At 42.3% G+C, this 7,813-nt stretch overlaps 1 long non-coding RNA gene across 1 annotated transcript; it reads left to right on the top strand.

Moving 5' to 3' along the window:
* Nucleotides 1–535: 535 nt before the first annotated feature.
* On the top strand, nt 536–7,586 carry LOC115173395 (uncharacterized). Its single transcript, XR_003871603.1, has 2 exons — nt 536–1,016; nt 7,535–7,586. It is a non-coding gene; the product is annotated as an uncharacterized LOC115173395 (long non-coding RNA).
* The last annotated feature ends 227 nt before the right edge of the window (nt 7,587–7,813 follow it).

Raw genomic sequence — 7,813 nt, 5'->3', positions numbered from 1 at the left:
TTTACATCTCTCTCCCCTTTTTTGTCCCCCTCGCCCTCTCCATTTCTCTCTTGTGTTTAGCCTGCAAGCACTATTTCAATCCTCTGTCTAGGAGAGAGAGAGAGAGAGAGAGAGAGACAGGCAGAGACAGAGAGAGCAAGTGCGCGCGAGAGAAAGAGGGTAAGGGGAGGGTATGTCAGACAGGATTTAGAGTTCAAGTGCACGTGTAGAAAATTGCCTGAATAAAAGGGAGACTGAGCGGAAAGTAAGCAAGGAGGAAGAGAGGCAAAAAGAGGCAGGACACAAAGTGGAGAGAGCAGTGCTCTTTCTCTCTCTTTCTGAGGGAAAATGTATTAACCCAGGAATGAGGGAAGAAATGGAAGTACAAAAAATGAATACTGGGAGAGAGAAAAAATTCATTCCAGCAGCCCCCTCCTCTTCCCTCTCTCCCCAACAACACACTCCTCCTCTTCTATCCCTCCCTCCTGGATATTTCACCATGAAATCCCAGTCTCGCTCTAGCTAGCTCTCCCTTTTCTCCCCTCCCACCTCTTTACACACAGGCACACACACGAACACTCACACACACCCGGACTGACTCCTTCCCTCACACGCCTACTATCCACTTTCGCCTGAGACCGCAGCCAGCACAGGGCTCAGTTTTTTATTTTATTTTTGATTTGCTTTGCTTGCTTTGGGTCTTTCCCTCTTGTACAGTGAGACGAGTCCCATTTCACCCCTCCTCTGCATAGAGAGCGCCCCTGAAAACATAGGCCCTGGATTGCCCCTGCATCAGACTGCATGCTACCAATTGATTTGTGCATCTACTCCTCCCTATTATTTTAGCTCTTTATATAAAAAATTGCTCTCTACCTTTAATGTAAAATTCGGTTCATTTTGAGTAATTTCTTCACATACCCATTCTGGAAGAGAGGACGAAGAAAAGAAGAAAACGCTCACGGAATGGACAGATGAAAGGGGACAGCAGAAAAAAGAGTGAGAAAATGGAGAGCATGTTCTGTGGGAGAGCAAGAGAGGTAGGAGAGAGAGTACCGGCACTACCAAGAAACATTAGAGGGAGAGAAGAGAAGGGGGGACCAGTAGGGGTCAAAATCAAGGGAAAAGGAGGAAAAAAAGAGAAAACGAAAAAGAGAAGGAACAAGACTTATCTCCTAAACGTGTGCTGGTACTTTCTATATCGCTTTTGTGTTTTTTGATCCCTCACTTTTCCTCATTTTTTCTAATTCCTTCAATGTCCCTCTCACCTCTGTGTGTCTGTTCATATCCTTTTTTCCTCTTCATACATTTATCGCTTTCTTTCTCTCAGATTCTCCTTTCTCCCGCCCTCCTCATGCCTTGCTCCATTTTTCAACTATTTTATTTTTGTTTGAAAAATGTGTTCCCTAGGATCCTAATCCCCCATCCTATCCCCTCTCTCTCTCTCCTTCTCTCTCTTCCCTATCTCCCTCTCTCTCTTACTCTCTCCCCTCTGCTGTTCTCTAACATATGCTATCTTAAGTGCCTCCCTGTAGGATTACCCTTGGTCGCATTTAGATGGGGATTTTGGAGGGGGCTGCATTCAGAGCATCCAGTTTTGGGGGTCCAGACAGAGGAGAAAGAGAGAGAGGGAGACTGGGTCTGGGGGGTTGGAGTGAGAGGTGCCTGGCGGATCACTCTTATGGCGGATCACTCTTCTGTGACTCCCTACGCATTCGTGGGGTTGTGCCAATCACGTTTCATGTTATATATCGAAAGGATGTTGTTTGTTATGATGAAGCGTTAAAGGAGGCATGAAGGGCATGTCAACTTGGCTGATGAGAGCCAAGTTTGATTATTTTAGTATTACAATATGGGTATTGGGAATTGGGAATAGAAATATAGGGTCGCCCCTTCTCTCTTTTTGTTATATGCTCCTCCCATCCTTTTCCCCTTTTCTGTCCCGTCTTCCATCCGGGTACCCCTCAATCTGTCTGTCTTCCTGTATTGAAAGACAATATTCACAAATCAAGATGTGGTCTGGTGTCATCAATAGATCGGGGTAAATTAACTACTGGTTCCGAAACACTTAAACGGTTTCAAAAAGTTTGTTTGATTATCTTTCCTGCATTTTTGGGGATAACTTGTTTGATGTGGTGATATTTACTGGTAAAGAGAGAGACTTGGTATGTACATACAATTTCGACACAGAGCAATAGCAAAAGCAGTGTCTTGTGTTAATTTAAAGATATCATGGTCATTCATTACTTTGCGTCACATGTCATATTAATGTAATGACATGGGAGGCAATGGCGATTCACACTACATATGTTATTGATATGTGATTGTTGGTTAGAAAAAGACCCAAATATGCTCTACCCAGCTGCTAATCCATCCGTATGTATTGTATGTCCAGTACCAGTATGTAAACCCACCTTCTCCTCTCCATCATCAGCCTGATATACACTACATACACAAAAGTCTGTGGACACCCATTCAAATTAGTAGATTCGGCTATTTCAATCACACCTGTTTTTGTGATTACACAGCCATGTAATCTCCATAGACAAACATTGGTAGTAGAATGGCCTTGCTGAAGAGCTCAGTGACTTTCAAAGTCGCACCTTTCCAACAAGTCAGTTCGTCAAATTTCTGCCCTGCTCGAGCTGCTCTAGTCAACTGTAAGTACTGTTATTGTGAAGTGGAAACGTGGACGAGCAACAACTGCTTAGCACAAAGTGGTAGACCACACAAGCTTACAGAACGGGACCGCAGACTGCTGAAGCGCGTAGCGCATACAAATTCTCTGTCCTCGGTTGCAACTCTCACTACTGAGTTCCAAACTGCCTCTGGAAGCAACGTCAGCACAATAACTGTTCGTCGGGAGCTTCATGAAATGGGTTTCCATGGCCGAGCAGCCGCACACAAGCCTAAGATCACCATGTGCAATACCGTGCGTCGGCCTGAGTGGTGTAAAGCTCGCCGCCATTGGACTCTGGAGCAGTGGACACACGTTCTCTGGAGTGATGAATCACACCTCACCATCTGGCAGTCTGACAGACAAATCTGGGTTTGGCGGATACCAGGAGAATGCTACCTGCAGTGCCAACTATAAAGTTTGGTGGAGGAGGAGTAATGGTCTGGGCTGTTTTCATGGTTCGGGCTAGGCCCCTTAGTTCCAGTGAAGGGAAATCTTAACGCTTCAGCATACAATGACATTCTAGTCCATTCTGTGTTTTCAACTTTGTGGCAACAGTTTGGGGAAGGCCCTTTCCAGTTTCAGAGTGACAATGTCCCCGTGCACAAAGTGAGGTTCATAGAGAAATTGTTTGACGAGATTGGTGTCGAAGAACTTGACTGGCCTGCACAGAGCCCTAACCTCAACCCCATTGAACACCTTTGGTATGAAATGGAACACCGACTGCGAGCCAAGCCTAATCGCTAAACAGGAGTTCCCGACCAAACTAATGCTCTTGTGGCTGAATGGAAGCAGTATGTGCTTAAGTCGAACCAGTATGACTACAATACGCGGCCTAATTTCTACGCATGTTTCATGCATAGTTACAGGATGAATTCACATGTCTTGATTTGATTAATGAAGACATCATCTCAATAGTCTGCGTGGGACGTCCCTTTGTTTAGTGGCGTTCCAGCCCTGGCACCACCACGACCTCCCTATGGCTTTTAAAGAAAGAGGGGGGAAAAGTCTTTGATGTCAAAGTTCACATGAGGCAAATGTCTGGGTTTGCAGCAGCATCAGTCAGGGGGGGATCCCATGCTCCAGCAGTACACCGGTTTGATTCAAATCCACCTGGTCAGACAGTCAATGTCTCTGAGTGTTCCTCAACCTCAACAAACCGCCTTTGATTTCAGTCCTGTAGGTAGTTGATGGTAATGCCAGTGTACTGTATTGGGACCGGGGTGTTATGTAATCTTTACGTGACAGTGGCTGGATGGGGGTGCAGGCTCATGATCAGGGGTAGTGAACTATATGGGTCTACCCCTGGCATGGACTCGATGGCCCCATCTTAGCACCTATAGTACAGTACATACCTGTGCTTGAAGTGGAAGAGACAGGTTGTAAATGACAAGAATACTGTATGTCTCAGATGGAGGTCACATCACATCTAAATACCACAGAGTACATTATTATCATAATATTTTCTTGTACCAGATATCAAATCTACTAGATCCATCCCTTTCAGAAATGTGGAAATCATTCATCACATTAGGCTCATATAGAAAAATATATGAACAATGTCACCCTCCAGCAGCTCATGTGATATTCCAAACATGTAATAGAAATACATACTGTACAAGCCCATAGCTCTGATCTGTCTACATCTTGCTCTCTTAGGTCAGGTCTCAAATAGCACCATATACCCTTTGTAGTGCACAACTTTTGACCAGAGCTGTATGGGGGCTCTGGTCAAAAGTTGTGCACTATATAGGGAATAAGTGTACCATCGATGTGTACCATTGTTTTAGCATCCCAATGTTCCTCTCACTATCAGTTCCATTCTTCTGTATGTGAATCTGTTGTGTTGCTCATACTTAAGAGATTATATTCAACCGCAGCATCATACATTAACTGGATCAGACCTAAGGATTTCCTCTGCAGGCTGGCTCTGTGTGTGTGTGTGTGTGTGTGTGTGTGTGTAGATGGGGTTGACTCATTGAGATACAGTGCCTTCAGAAAGTATTCACACCCTTTGACTTTTTCTACATTTTGTTGTGTTACAGGCAGACTTTAAAATGGTTTAAATTGAGATTTTGTGTCACTGGCCTACACAATACCCCATAATGTCAAAATGGAATTATGTTTTTAGAAATGTTTACAAATGAATAACAATGAAAAGCTGAAATGTCTTGAGTCTATAAGTATTCAACCCCTTTGTTATGGCAAGCCTAAATAAGTTTGTTTAACAATAATAGTGTTGAACATGATTTTTTAATGATACCTCATCTCCGTACCCTACACATACAATTATCTGTAGGTTCCTCAGTCAAGCAGTGAATTTCAAACACAGATTCAACCACAAAAACCTGTGAGGTTTTCAAATGCCTCTCAAAGAAGGGCACCTAAAGCAGACACTGAATATCCATTTGAGGATGGTGAAGTTATTAATTACACTTGTGGTTGAATCTGTGTTTGAAATTGACAGCTTGACTGAGGGATAAATATACGTGTGATGTACAGAGATGAGGTAGTCATTAAAAAATCATGTTAAACACTATTGCACACAGTGTGTCCATGAAACTTAAGCACATTTTTACTCTATTTTGGCTTGTCATAACAAAGGGGTTTGAATACTTATTGACTCAAGACAATTCAGACACTGAATATCCCTTTGAGGATGGCGAAGTTATTAATTACACTTTGGATGGTGTATTAATACACCCAGTCACTACAAAGATACAGGCGTCCTTCCTAACTCAGTTGCCGGAGAGGAAGGAAACCACTCAGGGATTTCACCATGAGGCCAATAGTGACTTTAAAACAGTTACAGAGTTTATGGCTGTGATAGAAAACTGAGAATAGGTTAACAGTTTTTATTTTTTTATTTAACCTTCATTTTGACAGGGAAGTCATAAATAGGGTCTCTTTTATAGATGAGCCCTGCATAAATACATCGAACATATACAATGTACAAAATTACCAAAAATTTTAAGGAAAAAATAAATGTATCAACATACAGATCATTACTCTGAACTGACCAAGGGGGACACCTAATTTCAGAGAGCTCTGTAGTTACTCTGCAATACTAACCTAAATGACAGTGTTAAAAAAAGGAAGCCTGTACAAAATAAAAAATATTCCAAAACATGCATCCTGATTGCAAAAAGGCACTAAAATAAAACTGCAAAAAATGTGGCAAAGAAATTAACTTTATGTCCTGAATACAAATTGTTATGTTTGGGGCAAATCCAAAACAACACATCACCGAGTACCGCTCTTCATATTTTCAAGCAATGTGGTGGCTGCATCACATTATGGGTATGCTTTTCATCAGCAAGGACTAGGGAGTTTTTTAGGGTAAAATAAACGGAATAGAGCTCAGCACAGGAAAAATTATGGAGGAAAACTTGGTTTTCAAGGCCTACCTTCAAACTCAGTGCCTCTTTGCTTGACATCATGGGAAAATCAGAAGAAAGCAGCCAAGACCTCAGAAAAAAAATTGTAGATCTCCACAAGTCTGGTTCATCCTTGGGAGCAATTTCCAAATGCCTGAAGGTACCAAGTTCATCTGTACAAACAATAGTACGCAAGTATAAACACCATGGGACCTCGTAGCTGCCATACCGCTCAGGAAGGAGATGAACGTGCTTTGGTGTGAAAAGTGCAAATCAATCCCAGAACAACAGCAAAGGACCTTGGGAAGATGCTGGAGGAAATAGGTACCAAAGTATCTATATCCACAGTAAAACGAGTCCTATATTGACATAACCTGAAAGGCCGCTCAGCAAGGAAGAAGCCACTGCTCCAAAACCACCATAAAAAAGCCAGACTATGGTTTGCAACTGCACATGGGGACAAAGATCATACTTTTTGGAGAAATGTCCTCTGGTCTGATGAAACAAAAATAGAACTGTTTGGCCATAATGACCATCGTTATGTTTGGAGGAAAAAGGGGGAGGCTTGCAAGCAGAAGAACACCATCCCAACCGTGAAGCACGGAGGTGGCAGCATCATGTTGTGGGGGTGCTTTTCTGCAGGAGGGACTGGTGCACTTCACAAAATAGATGGCATCATGAGGCAAGAAAATTATGTGGATATATTGAGGCAACATCTCAAGACATTAGTCAGGAAGTTAAAGCTTGGTCGCAAATGGGTCTTCCAAATGGACATTGACCACAAGCATACTTCCAAAGTTGTGGCAAAATGGCTTTAGGACAACAAAGTCAAGGTATTGGAGTGGCCATCACAAAGCCCTGACCTCAATCCTATAGAAAATTTGTGGGCAGAACTGAAAAAGCGTGTGCGAGCAAGGAGGCCTACAAACCTGACTCAGTTACACCAGCTCTGTCAGGAGGAATGGGCCAAATTCACCCCTTACTGTGGGAAGCTTGTGGAAGGCTACCCAAGTTGAACAATTTAAAAGCAATGCTACCAAATACTAATTGAGTGTATGTAAACTTCTGACCCACTAGGAATGTGATGAAAGAAATAAAAGCTGAAATCACTCTTTACTATTATTCTGACATTTCACATTCTTAAAATAAAGTGGTGATTCTAACTGACCTAAGACAGGGAATTTTTACTGGGATTAAATGTCAGGAATTGTGAAAACTGAGTTTGTAAATGTAATTGGCTAAGGTGTATGTAAACTTCCGACTTCAACTGTATACAGTAAGCGGACATGCAGATAGACATACTGGGAAACAGACAGGTGGATGTACAGTAAAAACAATGGGCAGCCTAACAGACAAGCAAAGACAAATATAGAGAACACAGAGGCTACCTCTCTTCAGGGGTAGCGGGGGAGCAGCAGTCAAGCATACAGAACTAGAACGGGATGTTTTCAAAAGAACTGAAGATGACTGCAAAAAACGTAACAGGTTTTTTTCTCTTTTTCAGACCTGACCTACGCACCCAACATTGCCACTCCCATTCCATGTAGCCCAAGACCTGAAATGTAAGCAGTGGTGTAAAGCATTACTTAAGCAGGTTTTTGGGGTATCTGTACTTTACTTTACTATTTCTATTATTGACTACTTTTACTTTACTACATTCCTAAAGAAAATTATGTACTTTTTACTCCATACATTTTCCCTGAAACCCAAAAGTACTTCTTACATTTTGAATGCTTAGAAGGACAGGAAAATGGTCTAATTCAAATACTAATCAAGAGAACAT

Source organism: Salmo trutta, chromosome 34 (assembly GCF_901001165.1).
Source record: "Salmo trutta chromosome 34, fSalTru1.1, whole genome shotgun sequence".
Taxonomy (NCBI): Eukaryota; Metazoa; Chordata; class Actinopteri; order Salmoniformes; family Salmonidae; genus Salmo; species Salmo trutta.
Note: the sequence above shows the minus strand (reverse complement) of the source record. Positions and strands in the feature narration are given on the sequence as shown.